This window comes from Salvelinus alpinus, chromosome 22 (genome assembly GCF_045679555.1).
Source record: "Salvelinus alpinus chromosome 22, SLU_Salpinus.1, whole genome shotgun sequence".
Classification (NCBI taxonomy): Eukaryota; Metazoa; Chordata; class Actinopteri; order Salmoniformes; family Salmonidae; genus Salvelinus; species Salvelinus alpinus.
The window spans coordinates 28548535-28564488 of record NC_092107.1 but is presented as its reverse complement, the minus strand read 5'-3'; the positions used below and the strand labels follow the sequence as shown (position 1 = coordinate 28564488).

Genomic DNA, 15954 nt, shown 5'->3' with positions numbered 1-15954 from the left:
TAGCTGATGTACGAAGGGCTATATAAAATAAACTTGATTTGATGATCATTGCTAGACAGACATTGTCAAGTCTTGCCATAGATTTTCAAGCCCATTTAAGATAAAACTGCAACTAGACCACTCAGGAACATTCAATGTCGTCTTGGAAAGCAACTCCAGTGTAGATTTGGCCTCGTGTTTTCAGTTATTTTCCTTCTGAATAGTGAATGTTTCCCAGTGTCTTTTGGAAAACAGACTGAACCAGGTTCTTCTCTAGGATTAGCTCTATCCTGTTTCTTTTAATCAAATAAACCTCCCTAGTCCTTGCCAATGACAAGCATACCACGAAGAGCATAACATGATGCAGCCACCACTATGCTTGAACATATGAACAGTGGTACTTAGTGATGTGTTGTGTTTGCCCCAAACATAATGCGTTGTTTTCAGGACATAAAGTGCATTTCTTTGCCACATGTTTTGCAGTTTTACTTGTGCATGTTGCATGTTTTGGAATACTTGTATTCTGTACAGGCTTCGTTCTTTTCACTCTGTCATTTAAGTTAGTATTGTGGAGTAACTACAAGGTTTTCTCCTATCACATCCATTAAACTCTGTAACTGTTTTAAAGTCACCATTGGCCTCATGGTGAAATCAATGAGCTGTTTCTTCTTCTCTGGCAACTGAGTTAGGAAGGACACCTGTATCTTTGTAGTGACTGGTTGTATTCATACACCATCCAAAATGCAATTAATAACTTCACCATACTCAAAGGGATATTCAATGTCTGCTTTTTTTTTACCCATCTACCAATAGGTGCCCTTCTTTGTGAGGCATTGGAAAACCTCCCTGGTCTTTGTGGTTGAATCTGTGTTTGAAATTTACTGCTTGACTGAGGGACCTTACAGATAATTGTATGTGTGGGGTACAGCGATGTGGTAGTCATTAAAAAATCATGTTAAACACTATTATTGCACACAGAGTGAGTCCATGCAACATATGTCACTTGTTAAGCAAATGTTTACTCCTGAACTTATTTAGACTTGCCATAACAAAAGGGTTGAATACTTATTGACTCAAGACATTTCACCTTTACATTCCACTTTGACATTACGGGGTATTCTCAATCTCAATTTAATCCGATTTAAATTCAGGTTGTAACACAACAAAATGTGGAAAAAGTCAAGGGGTGTGAATACTTTCTGAAGGCACTGTATGTACATCTTCCTCCTCCATATGAACTGGATCTGCTCTGTGACAGGTGAAATTATGCCGATCTTGTGCTCTCTGTATCTAGAGCCAAAGCACTAAATATATTGCATCCACACACACATGCACACTTAAATGCACATTCGCACACATATCGTAGACTAAGACAGACAGGCAGGCATATATAACCCTAGAGTAGACACAGTGTACAGATTTGGTTCTACAGTACTTGAAAAAAAAACTCGATAGCAAATTCTCTTTTGTTTTGCATAAATGCCAATTACTTAATTCTCTCTAGCTTGCAAATCAGATGAAATGAGGACACGGCAGATTGCTCATCCAGCTCAGTGCTGTGCCGCATCGCTTCCACAGTGACAAGAAGAGTACCTTTAGGGACAATTCTCTACTTAACACGTTCATCAAGCCCCATTAAGGGGAAACAAAAATTAATAGAATAATTTTGCAGAAAAGCGCTAGCTACAATAATAATCAATGATAATTGACTGCCAAAAGCTAACACTGAAATGCAATATTTTTAAGCAGTAACATTTACAACAACCCACTAACAATAATCCTATTTAACATAGTGTCATTTATTTTCTATTCCTTCCTTGAACCAATGTGACTAAGTGTTGCTCTGTCTGTTCCATATGCAGCTGCACAGTCTAACCATTAACAAAATGGAAAGAGAGGTGCCAGTATAGCACCTGTGTACAACAACTAACATTAGACCTACTAGGCTTACTTCCTTCCATTCCACCCTGCTTTCCTTCCAACCCTCGCCCGCTGACACTGGGGTAGAAAGGCCAGAGCACTGACATTTTCTATAGCTGCCCCCTTTGCACATATATTAGTGGTGACAGCCCCAGCTACACCAACAACCCTTAGACATTTACCTGGTGGCTGGGTCCCTGGCAGAGCAGAACAGAGCTGTAGGGAATACCAATAGGAGGGCATCGGCCCTCTCAGATATGCAGACCTGACGCTCCCTCTGGCCATCTGACATGTTATAACACTTCATAAGTTGTGTGTGTGTGTGTGTGTGTCATACGCTGTCGGGTGGGCCTGATTCAAGGGTCCACGCCACGGCCATACACTCCAGGAAGTGACCTTGCTAATGAAGGGTGAAGGGCAGTGGAGTCGGGTTCCACGGGGCACACCTTTGTCTGAGCATACTAATTACCATGTTGACACGAAGGTCAGAGAGGGGACAGAGAGAGAGAGCAGGCCGATATCAAATTAGTCCATGGTGAATTGGTTTAATAGATCTCTTTCTATATTCATATGGACTGGTTGTCCACTCCTGGCTGTGGAGGTTTTCATGTTGACACAACTAAAGAAGAACTAGGCTTTAGAATAGCAAAGAACAAGCTGCTTGCACAACAGAACACATACTAATGTGAGGCATATGAGGTATATGCAATTTTAGAAAAATATTGAATTATTTCCAAAAGTCTTGTAGGGCTGCAGTTTTACTGTATCTATTTTTCAACTAATAAATTCATGATATATATACGCATTGATTCTTGAAGTTTATAACTTATAACAAAAATATAAATGCAACATGGAAAGTGTTGGTCCCATGTTTCATGAACTGAAATAAAAAGATCCCAGAAATGTTCCATATGTAAAAAAGCTTATTTCTTTGAAAAGTTGTATGCAAATTTGATTACATCCCTGTTAGTGAGCATTTCTCCTTTGCCAAGACAATCCATCCACCTGACAGGTGTGGCATATTAAACAGCATGATCTTTACACACGTGCACCTTGTGCTGGGGACAATAAAAAGACACCCTAAAATGTGCAGTTTTGTCACACAACACAATTCCACAGATGTCTTCAGTTTTGAGGGAGTGTGCGATTGGCATGCTGACTGCAGGAACGTCCACCAGAGCTGTTGCCATAGAATTTTATGTTAACGTCTCTACCATAAGCATCCTCCAATGTCGTTTTAGAGAATGTTGCAGTAGGTCCAACCTGCCTCATAACCGCAGACCACTGCTGATGTCAACGTTGTGAACATTGTGCCCAATGGTGGCGGTGGGGTTATGGTATGGGCAGGCATAAGCTACAGACAACGAACACAATTGCATTTTATTGATGGCAATTTGAATGCACAGAGTTACCATGATGAGATCCTGTCGTGCCATTCATCCGCCGCTATCACTTCATGTTTCAGCATGATAATGCACGGCAACTTCGCACTGCTATTGAAGAAGAGTGGGACAACATTCCACAGGCCACAATCAACAGCCTGATAAACTCTATGAGAAAGAGATGAGTCGCGCTGCATGAGTCGCGCTGACTGGTTTTACAATCAGCGCCGCTACATTTTTTTTAAAGGTATCTGTAACCAACAGATGCATATCTGTATTCCGTGATGTGAAAACCATAGATTATGGTCTAATTAATGTTTCAATTGACTGACTTCCTTATATGAACTGTAAATCCTTGAAATTGTTGCATGTGGCGTCTATATTTTTGTTCAGTATAAATGCCTCATGAGCTTACTTCAACTTCATACCCCATCAGAAACCAAAATATAAGCTTGTTTTTCTCCAATGTTTGTAAACAAAGTAAATTCAAACAAACACTATATGGCCTCAAAACATGGTTAGAACTATATGTTTGATATCATGGATGGTCAGCATAGCGCTGTTTTCTTCAGCCCCATCCCTAGGCTTTTTACTGAAACATGGGAAGAGACTACTTTGTTTTTGTTTCAACTGCTGATTGGCACTTTAAAGATGAGCTAATCAGTCATGGATCTCGTACGCTCTCTCCGGGGATGACAGGGAAAATCGGACACAACCGTCATTCAAAGCCGACGTGATCTCTTTGGATTACAAAAATAACATTGCTGTGGAATCTGCCTTCCAAAGGATCTACATTCTACCAGTGAGACACTAGAAGAGGAGTGTCGACCAACGTCTGTGACAATGATGGAAGAGGGAGGAGAGTGACAGCACCTGTCGATCAAAACCCAGCTAAACCATCACCAGTGTTCGTGTTGTGTGTGTGTGTGTGTGTGTGTGTGTGTGTGTGTGTGTGTGTGTGTGTGTGTGTGTGTGTGTGTGTGTGTCGTGCGTAGTTTCATACACCCACTTGTGTGCATTCAGACGGTTCTTGAATGACACCAAAGGGATTGCACCACACAGCAAAGGGATTGCCAAGTAAATTATTAATAGTCAGGCCAAACTATAGCGATTCATATTCAGTGAATGACTTACTGTTTACGTTCTTCCCTTTCATTCAGCAATAAAAATGTATCCATAATCTACCAGCACTTTCTAAAACCGTGTTGCCCAAACTCGGTCCTGGAGTTTGGCGAGATACTCAGAACGCTCTCTGTTTGACAGACTCCTTGAGGCAGCGAGTGTGTGAGAGTTAGTTCGCTTCAAGCCCCGCTGCCCTCAACCCTGCCCATTGATTTTTCTGTCTCAGCGCTTGTTTCTCCCACTTACACTCCTTGTTCTGTATGGAGAACGTGTTATGGCAAATTGTATCGTACAGTATTCTTTTGCCTGAAACGCTACAAATAGTCCGTGCCACTAAGGTGCCTGGCTGCCGATACTAGCCTCATCTTAGAGAGCTGAGGCATTGTTATTATACCGGCACACTGAACAGAGTGATAAAAGATACCCATCAGGTTTGCTATTGGAGTCATGAGTGAAATATTAGTGAATATATGTATTTAGGACAGCAGACACTCTTCCCACAATAACCCCCTGGGAGACGGCTCTTCCCACAATAACCCCCTGGGAGGCGGCTCTTCCCACAATAACCCCCTGGGAGACGGCTCTTCCCACAATAACCCCCTGGGAGGCGGCTCTTCCCACAATAACCCCCTGGGAGGCGGCTCTTCCCACAATAACCCCCTGGGAGGCGGCTCTTCCCACAATAACCCCCTGGGAGACGGCTCTTCCCACAATAACCCCCTGGGAGGCGGCTCTTCCCACAATAACCCCCTGGGAGACGGCTCTTCCCACAATAACCCCCTGGGAGACGGCTCTTCCCACAATAACCCCCTGGGAGACGGCTCTTCCCACAATAACCCCCTGGGAGGCGGCTCTTCCCACAATAACCCCCTGGGAGACGGCTCTTCCCACAATAACCCCCTGGGAGGCGGCTCTTCCCACAATAACCCCCTGGGAGACGGCTCTTCCCACAATAACCCCCTGGGAGACGGCTCTTCCCACAATAACCCCCTGGGAGGCGGCTCTTCCCACAATAACCCCCTGGGAGACGGCTCTTCCCACAATAACCCCCTGGGAGGCGGCTCTTCCCACAATAACCCCCTGGGAGACGGCTCTTCCCACAATAACCCCCTGGGAGACGGCTCTTCCCACAATAACCCCCTGGGAGACGGCTCTTCTTTTTCCTCATTTCATCTCCTTCTACACTTGACTGTCAAACCCAAATTATTATGATGCCCCGTTTCACAATCCCTCATCGCAAGACCTGACAGACTAGTGTCCTTTCCACTCCCCTCCGTGCTTTGGTTCAGTGAGAAGAGGTGGAGAGAGACAATTGACTGTTCAACCTCAGAAAGCTAAAACACGACCAAAGCAACAAAATGTTGCTCAGGCTAGTAGTCAGCCATGTCTAAACAGATCAGATAAAATAAGAAAGGACTTGGCTATAATAACCTGTTCCCTCATTAAAACCCTAACAGAGGACTGTCTGCTCCGCGTCTTCTGCTAGGTGAATGGTGGCTCTAATGGTACAGTTTCACCTGGGAGGCAGGCAGGCAGCAGCACCGTGCTTAGCCGCTCCAGCTCCTTCACCCGGTGTGTGGCTGGGGCATTTTTTGCCCAACTCAGCAAAACTGAAGACAATGCAGTTGTAAAATAATCTGTGTAAATGCACAAAAAGAGAGCGAAAGAGCGAGAGAGTTAAAGGCCTTGAAGGGCATGACTGGGCAGTGTTAGCCTCGCGGCTAAATGCATCATTAGCGCTCCCTGAAGACAGTGTTTGGGTTTCGGGCCAAGGCGCGCTGTAACTGTCTTCATACGAGACATATCGTATGCCCCCACAACGTATTAGAGGCCAAAGTGAAAGTGTGTCCTCGTCCTCTCCTGTTCTGCTCCAGCAGAGCAAGCTACGGTAAGGGTAAGAGGGAGGTGGTTGGCTTACCTCCCAGGATTCAGTTATTTCCAAAGCCTGACATTGCCTCAAAATAACCTGTGCCAGGCAGCCGCAACACAACTGTACCAGAGCTAAAGGACTCAGTACAACCCAAGGTACTGCTGCATTGAACTAACACATAAGAGCAGCTATTAGGGCTGGATACCAGCTACGTAGTCAATACCCTGACCGTCTGTTCAGGAAGCATCCCAGCAATCAACACTGATTAGTCCTGATGACATGCCGTTATAAGGCCCCTTCAAGCAGCTACACTGAGAACAGGTAAGTGTGTATATGGTGTGTAAGCGATCTCATTGGTCAGACACGGTGCTTGGACACACATACACCTGCAGCAGAGGCAGAGCACATGTAGCCCCTCAGAGCAGCTGACTGTGTCTCCTTATATGGACCAATCCCCAATTCAGCTGAAGGCTAGCTGGAGCCGGCCTGGTGCTGTGGCGCCGTCAGTCATGACCAGGTTGTTCTGAGCTGCACCACTGTCCTGTCCACCCGTAATCTGTAGCTGCTGCTCAGAGACAAGAACCACTGATAACCACAGCATGATGCCATGTAGCACAGCCTCCCACTTCCCACAGCCAACAAGCAGAAACAAGACTACACAGACCTTGAGCCATTTTTTATCCTACTACTGGTCAGCACTACAGTATTCTCATTCAAAGTCCTTGTTCAACCCAAGCTGTACACACAGACTGCACATCACTCTAGATAACAGATCTGCTAACTACAGTAAATGTGTAAAATATTAAATTAATGTTGTGAGGTTATGCATGATGGGCATGTGGATAAAGAAGGTGTGTTGACCGAACAGCTTATTGTTGGGTGCTATATGGATGGTATGTGGTACCATCCATATAGCATGGTATGCGGAAACACAATATTTTCCCACCATGGGGGCTGGGGTGCAGAATCAGGAAATCCCATGCTGATTAGATGAAAAGCCTTATGTTACAGTGACAGGTTCTAATAAGACAGGAAAAGACATGACACACTACAAAGAAGAATCTCTCTCTCTCTCTACGTTACACAGAGCTCGAGAGGATAGAGAGGACACATGGCTGTAAACCAACCAGGGGAAAGTGTCATCATTGAGGGAAATCTATCTGCAATGTGTATATAATATATAGACATCAGGCCAAACGATGTGAATAAGCTGCAGTCCGGTTCCTTTGCACCCCAAGCAGTGGCTGAATCATTAACATATTACAGGTTTTAGTATATAATTACTCCACAGGGCTGGAACATACAGGCACACACAAACACCAACAAACCTAGACTAAATGTAAAACTAGTGCCTGGGGAACGGCGGTGGAGGCGGCAGCAGCAGCGACAGAGCGAGAGAGACGAGAGCTGGACCCAGTTGAAAACAGGGGCAGAAGGACTATTAGCAATATAGTGTGGACTGTGGACAGACCTCTCCAGCCAGCGTGAAGCGTGACTGGACATAAGAGGGAGATGTACATTACAGTACATGCAGTCTTTTCTGACGGTCCACTGAACACAGTTCAATCATCTCAAGGTGCCATTCTGGCAGAGTGATGTTTTAAAAGCCTGTCTTCTCTCCAACCTTTATTAGCCTCAAAAGAAAAACTGATGAGAAGGTCAGAGAGGTCAGCCTGGTAACCAGTGGAAGTACCTAATCCACTTAATTTAACTACACCACACCACATACAGCCCTGCTCAGGACACCTTTTCTAGGGTCTTAAGAGAGAACAGAGAGAGAACAGAGCGAGAGAGAGAGAACAGAGCGAGAGAGAGAGAACAGAGCGAGAGAGAGAGAACAGAGCGAGAGAGCGAGAGAGAGAACAGAGAGAGAACAGAGCGAGAGAGAGAGAACAGAGCGAGAGAGAGAGAACAGAGCGAGAGAGTGAGAGAGAGAACAGAGAGAGAGAGAGAGAGAGAGAACAGAGCGAGAGGAGAGAGAGAGAACAGAGCGAGAGAGAACAGAGAGAGAGAGAGAGAACAGAGCGAAGGAGCGAGAGAGAACAGAGCGAGAGAGCGAGAGAGAACAGAGCGAGAGAGAACAGAGCGAGAGAGAACAGAGCGAGAGAGAGAGAGAACAGAGCGAGAGAGAGAGAGAACAGAGCGAGAGAAAACAGAGAGAGAGAGAACAGAGAGAGAGAGAGAGAGAGAGAGAGAGAGAGTGAGAACAGAGCGAGAGAGAGAGAGAGTGAGAACAGAGCGAGAGAGAGAGAGAGAGAGTGAGAACAGAGCGAGAGAGAGAGAGAACAGAGCGAGAGAGAGAGAGAGAACAGAGCGAGAGAGAGAGAGAGAACAGAGCGAGAGAGAGAGAGAGAACAGAGAGAGAACAGAGCGAGAGAGAGAGAGAGAGAGAGAGAACAGAGCGAGAGGAGAGAGAGAGAACAGAAAGAGAGAAAAGAGAGAACAGAGCGAGAGAGAACAGAGCGAGAGAGAACAGAGCGAGAGAGAACAGAGAGAGAACAGAGAGAGAGAAAAGAGAGAACAGAGCGAGAGAACAGAGAGAGAGAGAACAGAGCGAGAGAACAGAGAGAGAGAGAGAGAGAGAGAGAACAGAGCGAGAGAACAGAGAGAGAGAGAGAGAGAGAACAGAGAGAGAGAGAACAGAGCGAGAGAGAACAGAGAGAGAGAGAGAGAGAACAGAGAGAGAGAGAACAGAGCGAGAGAACAGAGAGAGAGAGAGAGAGAGAACAGAGAGAGAGAGAACAGAGCGAGAGAGAACAGAGAGAGAGAGAGAGAGAACAGAGCGAGAGAGAACAGAGCGAGAGAGAACAGAGAGAGAGAGAACAGAGCGAGAGAGAACAGAGAGAGAGAGAGAGAGAGAGAGAGAGAGAGAGAGAGAGAGAGAGAGAGAGAGAGAGAGAACAGAGCGAGAGAGCGAGAACAGAGAGAGAGAGAACAGAGCGCGAGAGAGAGAGAGAACAGAGCGAGAGAGAGAGAGAGAACAGAGCGAGAGAGAGAGAGGGATAATATAACATTTGCAATGTCTTTATTGTTTTGAAACTTCTGTATGTGTAATGTTTACTGTTAATTTGTATTGTTTATTTCACTTTTGTATAATATCTACCTCACTTGCTTTGGCAATGTTAACACGTTTCCCATGCCAATAAAGCCCCTTGAATTGAATTGAATTGAGAGAACAGAGCGAGAGAGAGAGAGAGAGAGAGAGAGCGAGAGAGAACAGAGCGAGAGAGAGAGAGAGAACAGAGCGAGAGAGAGAGAGAGAACAGAGCGAGAGAGAGAGAGAGAACAGAGCGAGAGAGCGAGAGAGAACAGAGCGAGAGAGAGAGAGAGAACAGAGCGAGAGAGAGAGAGAACAGAGCGAGAGAGCGAGCGAGAACAGAGCGAGAGAGAGAGAGAGAACAGAGCGAGAGAGAGAACAGAGAACAGAGCGAGAGAGCTAGAGAGAACAGAGCGAGAGAGAGAGAGAGAACAGAGCGAGAGAGCGAGAGAGAACAGAGCGAGAGAGAACAGAGCGAGAGAGCGAGAGAGAACAGAGCGAGAGAGCGAGAGAGAACAGAGCGAGAGAGAACAGAGCGAGAGAGCGAGAGAGAACAGAGCGAGAGAGAGAGAGAGAGAGAGAGAGAGCGAGAGAGAACAGAGCGAGAGAGAGAGAGAGAACAGAGCGAGAGAGCGAGAGAGAACAGAGCGAGAGAGAGAGAGAGAACAGAGCGAGAGAGCGAGAGAGCGAGAGAGAACAGAGCGAGAGAGAGAGAGAGAACAGAGCGAGAGAGAGAGAGAGAGAACAGAGCGAGAGAGAGAGAGAGAGAGAACAGAGCGAGAGAGCGAGAGAGAACAGAGCGAGAGAGAGAGAGAGAACAGAGCGAGAGAGAGAGAGAACAGAGCGAGAGAGCTAGAGAGAACAGAGCGAGAGAGCAAGAGAGAACAGAGCGAGAGAGAGAACAGAGAACAGAGCGAGAGAGAGAGAGAACAGAGCGAGAGAGCTAGAGAGAACAGAGCGAGAGAGAGAGAGAGAGAACAGAGCGAGAGAGCGAGAGAGAACAGAGCGAGAGAGAACAGAGCGAGAGAGAGAGAGAGAGAACAGAGCGAGAGAGAGAGAGAGAACAGAGCGAGAGAGAACAGAGCGAGAGAGCGAGAACAGAGAGAGAGAGCGAGAGAGAACAGAGCGAGAGAGAGAGAGAGAGAGAGAGAGCGAGAGAGAACAGAGCGAGAGAGCGAGAGAGAACAGAGCGAGAGAGAACAGAGTGAGAGAGAGAGAGAGAACAGAGCGAGAGAGCGAGAGAGAACAGAGCGAGAGAGAGAGAGAGAACAGAGCGAGAGAGAGAGAGAGAGAGAGAGAACAGAGCGAGAGAGCGAGAGAGAACAGAGCGAGAGAGCGAGAGAGAACAGAGCGAGAGAGAGAGAGAGAACAGAGCGAGAGAGAGAGAGAACAGAGCGAGAGAGCTAGAGAGAACAGAGCGAGAGAGCGAGAGAGAACAGAGCGAGAGAGAGAGAGAGAACAGAGCGAGAGAGAGAGAGAACAGAGCGAGAGAACAGAACGAGAGAGAACAGAGCGAGAGAGAGAGAACAGAGCGAGAGAGAGAGAGAACAGAGCGAGAGAGAGAGAGAACAGAGCGAGAGAGAGAGAGAACAGGGTGAGAGAGAGAGAACAGAGTGAGAGAGAGAACAGAGTGAGAGAGAGAGAACAGAGTGAGAGAGAGAACAGAGTGAGAGAACAGAGCAAGAGAGCAAGAAAGAGCGAAAAAGAGCAAGAGAAGATTAGTCAGGGTTTGAGGAGTGTGCATAATTCATAGGCCTGTTACTGGAGATGATTTTGCAGCGAGATCTTAAGAGAGAGATCACAGCCATAATCTCCAATGGGTCTCGATGGAAACCTTAGCCGGGAAAGTTCCCCTTTGGAGCAGCTCTCCGGTGACTACGGCACACACACACACACACACACACACACACACACACACACACACACACACACACACACACACACACACACACACACACACGCACAATAACATTGCTCACCAGCTAACCCTCCTACACACACAAACTCATACACCCAGAGTGAATGAATGAAACCAGGCTGTTTCCTAAAAATAATCACTAACTGGGCGATTTAAAAACATTGCCCTGCCCACACAATTATTTCTATTCATTTTGCACTTTCTCTCTGTTGAGTCCCGGAATAGCAGGCCATTCCTATTTAAAGGCTGCGAGTGGTGAGAGTGGAGGAAACGGTGACGTCAGGCCCAGGGAGAGTAAGCCTTTTCTCAGCCCCTGGTTGTATGTTCTCTCTTGTCTGAGGGACCGGGGTAGAACAACACTTAACAGAGAATGTTCTCTCTTGTCTGAGGGACCGGGGTAGAACAACACTTAACAGAGAATGTTCTCTCTTGTCTGAGGGACCGGGGTAGAACAACACTTAACAGAGAATGTTCTCTCTTGTCTGAGGGACCGGGGTAGAACAACACTTAACAGAGAATGTTCTCTCTTGTCTGAGGGACCGGGGTAGAACAACACTTAACAGAGAATGTTCTCTCTTGTCTGAGGGACCGGGGTAGAACAACACTTAACAGAGAATGTTCTCTCTTGTCTGAGGGACCGGGGTAGAACAACACTTAACAGAGAATGGCAATCAAAGCCCGGCTTTGTGATACTTCAATGGCTTTTAAAATCTTGAATTATTCTTCTCTGAGCCGTTTCCTACCTCCTACGTCTATATGCACCATCCTGACAGACGACGTTCCTCTACAGGAACTTTGAATAAACACATTTTGTTTGCTTTTCCCAAAACGACTGCAGATACAGCACATTGAGTAAAATGTATTTTATTAAATGGCAAAACCTTTGCTAATTGACCCCAAACATAGACATACAATATAGCTTTTTCAAATAGTGTATCAAATGCAGGCTGATTGCAATTCCTTTGCAGTCCAAAAATAATAGACATTCAGAGCATCTCCAACTTTAGAGCATCCTTCTGATAAACACATGCAAGAAGAAAATGCATTCTCTGGTACAGAGGAAAGACACCCATGCAGCTCGGAGAAGCAAACACTAGATCCAGAATAACCTTGTTGTGGCTTCCTGCAGTCATTATCACTGTAAACACTGCAGAGCTGGAAATCTATAGCATTAGACCCAAACAATCATACAGTAAGAACCAGAGAAGAAACCATGCATGCAACACTTTCACCGCAGGGAGGAAACTCCATGTCAGTCACAATGCGTAGAGGACTGAGCCACAAACACCACACACTATCATATCTGGCTGACGCTCAAAGTAAAACCAACACACACAACTCTAAATATAAATACACAATATCAATATGCATAACAGGAGTGTGTTCGGATGTTGTGTGTGTGCACTGGGTGTTTGTAAAGACTACTAAATACTCTGAGGAGTATGGGTAATCACATTTCACGTCCTGAGATGGCTGGCATCCAGCACTGACACTGAAACAGGGTTAAGGAACAATACAGCAGCAACACTATCTTGCCTTTACAAGAGAAACATTCAAAGCAAAAAGCTTCTCGTCTCAATTACAGATGTACACCTTAAGAAACTGGGCGAGGGAGCAAGAAAGAGAAAGCATCCAAGGAGACTGTCCTGATTCAATTTGGCAGTACGTCCAACCGACCTCACAGCCGCAGACCACGTGTAACCACGCCAGTCCAGTACCTCCACATCCGGCTTCTTCACCTGTGGGATCGTGTGAGGCGGTGCTGAGGAGTATTTCTGTCTGAAATAAAGCCCTTTTGTGGAGAAAAACTCATTCGGACTGGTTTGGCCTGGCTCCCCAGTGGGTGGGCCTACGCCCTACCAGACCCCCCCATGGCTGCGCCGCTGCCTAGTCGTGTGAAATACATAGATTAAGGCCTAATTCATTTATTTCAATTGACTGAGTTCCTTCTATAAACTAACTCCATAAACCCAGTGAAATTGTTACATGTTGTGTTTCTATTTTTGTTCAGTATAATTATTGCAGCTTGTTGCAGCTTGCTGCTCGGTGCACTGTGGGTAAGGAATCCAGAGGGTTCATTGACTGGATAGATACACTGTGTTTAAGGTCTGCAAATGACTCACACATACAGTAGCAGTCAAAGCTTTGGACACAGCTACTCATTCAAGGGTTTTTCTTTATTTGTTATATTTTCTACATTGTAGAAAAATAGTGAAGACATCAAAATTATGAAATAACACATATGGAATCATGTAGTAACCAAAAAAGTGTTAAACAAATAAAAATATATTTTATATTTTAGATTCTTGAAATAGCCACCCTTTGCCTTGATGACAGCTTTACACACTCTTCATATTCTCTCAACCAGCAAGTCATGTCAGTTAAGAACAAATTCTTATTTACAATGACGGACAACACTGGCCAAACCTCGACAACACTGGGCCAATTGTACGCCGCCCTATGGGACTCCCAATCACGGCCGGTTGTGAAACAGTCTGGAATCGAACCAGAGTGTCTGTAGTGACGCCTCTAGCACTGAGATGCAGTGCCTTAGACCGCAGTGCCACTTGGGAGCCTATGAGCTAGTCAACTGGAATGCATTTCAATTAACAGGTGTGCCTTGTTAAAAGTTAAATTGTGGAATTTCTTTCCTTCTTAATCCGTTTGAGACAATCAGTTGTGTTGTGACATGTAGGGGTGGTATACAGAAGGTAGCCCTATTTGGTAAAAGACCAAGTCCATATTATGGCAAGAACAGCTCAAATAAGCAAAGAGAAACGACAGTCCTTCATTACTTTAAGACATGAAGGTCAGTCAATACGGAAAATTTCAAGAACTTTGAAAGTTTCTTTAAGTGCAGTCGCAATAACCATCAAGCGCTATGATGAAATTGTCTCTCATGAGGACCGCCACAGGAAAGACCCAGAGTTACCTCTGCTGCAGAGGATAAGTTCATTAGAGTTACCAGCCTCAGAAATTGCAGCCCAAATAAATGCTTCAGAGTTCAAGTAACAGACACATCTCAACATCAACTCATCAGAGGAGACTGTGTGAATCAGGCCTTCATGGTCGAATTGCTGCAAAGAAACCGCTACTAAAGGACACCAATAAGAAGAAGAGACTTGCTTGGGCCAAGAAACACGAGCAATGGACATTAGACCGGTGGAAATCTGTCCTTTGATCTGATGAGTCCAAATTGGTTCCAACCGCCATGTCTTTGTGAGACGTAGAGTAGGTGAACGGATGATCTCCGCATGTGTAGTTCCCAACGTGAAGCATGGAGGAGGTGGTGTGATGGTGTGGGTGTGCTTTGCTGGTAATACTGTCAGTGATTTATTCAAGGTACACTTAACCAGCATGGCTACCACAGCAGTCTGCAGCAATACGCCATCCCATCTGGTTTGCTCTTAGTGTTGTTTTACAACAGTACAATGACCCAAAACGCACCTCCAGGCTGTGTAAGGGCTATTTGACCAAGAAGGAGAGTGATGGAGTGCTGCATCAGATGACTTGGCCTCCACAATCCCCCGACCTCAACCTAACTGAGATGGTTTGGGATGAGTTGGACCGCAGAGTGGAGGAAAAGCAGCCAACAAGTGCTCAACTCCTTCAAGACTGTTGGAAATGCATTCCAGGTGAAGCTGGTTGAGAGAATGCCAAGTGTGCAAAGCTGTCATCAAGACAAAGGGTGGATACTTTGAAGTAAGTCGCTCTGGATAAGAGCGTCTGCTAAATGACTTAAATGTAAATGTAAATGTAAGAATATAAAATATATTTTGATTTGTTTAAAACTTTTTGATTAATTCATGATTCCAAATGTAGAGAATGTAGAATGTAGAAAATAGTAAAAATAAAGAAAACCCCTGGGATGAGTAGGTGTGTCCAAACTTTTGGCTGGTACTGTAGATCCAGCTATCCACAGACTGACTGACAGACACAATGCACTACGGACCAGTACTCACGTCTCAGGACAGGTTGCCTAGCCGCTGCTGCTGCACTTCAATAGTCATTCAAAATAGAGCTACTTACTGATGATAAGATTTATTTGGGAAGAACATCATCAATTGCGTAACCTCTGATCATTTTCACAATGGGCTTTGGGACTCCATTGGAAGGAACATGCAGAAATAAAAGGTTGTCGTTGCTAATTAAGCTGGGAAATGCATTATTCATAGATATTCTCAAAATAGGATAAAATACACTTATTATAATTATATCATCATTACTATATTACTATCATCATGTTGCATGTTTTACTTTGTTACACAAATACAATCACATGACAATAATTTTTAAGTGTCCAATCGCCTGTTCCTTACTGACCATTTCATTAGAATATGAATCCCCTTCTCCATGCCGAGTGGCTTGTTATCAAAGGAGCTGAATCTAAAGGATTCAGAGAGGGACATCTGTTTTCAGGTGTGGGACGAACGCCCACGCCCCCTTTTACACAACCAGGTGCTGCTGGTTCCCCGTCTCCTGCCTCCTCCTCTTCCCTGCAAGTCAGAGAGAAGCAGCTGGTCTGGGTCGGGGGCTAGGGCAGAGCAGGCCTGGCCGATGCAGGCTACCTTTAATCTTGGTGGTGTAGCCTGATTGAGTGGCTTGAGTGGAGACTCAGGAGTCAGTCTATCAGTCTGCGGCTCTGAGCCTTTGAAGCCCAAAGCTCCATTAGCTATCATTGAGGAGATTGGAGTGGAGAGAAGAAGTTGGACCTCGTCCTGTTCCC

At 45.5% G+C, this 15954-nt stretch overlaps 1 protein-coding gene across 9 annotated transcripts in view; it reads right to left on the bottom strand.

Moving 5' to 3' along the window:
• LOC139549367 (RNA-binding protein Musashi homolog 2-like) overlaps positions 1-15954 on the bottom strand; it is a 302329-nt gene that overhangs the window by 253276 nt on the left and 33099 nt on the right. The gene's annotated exons all lie outside the window — the stretch shown is intronic.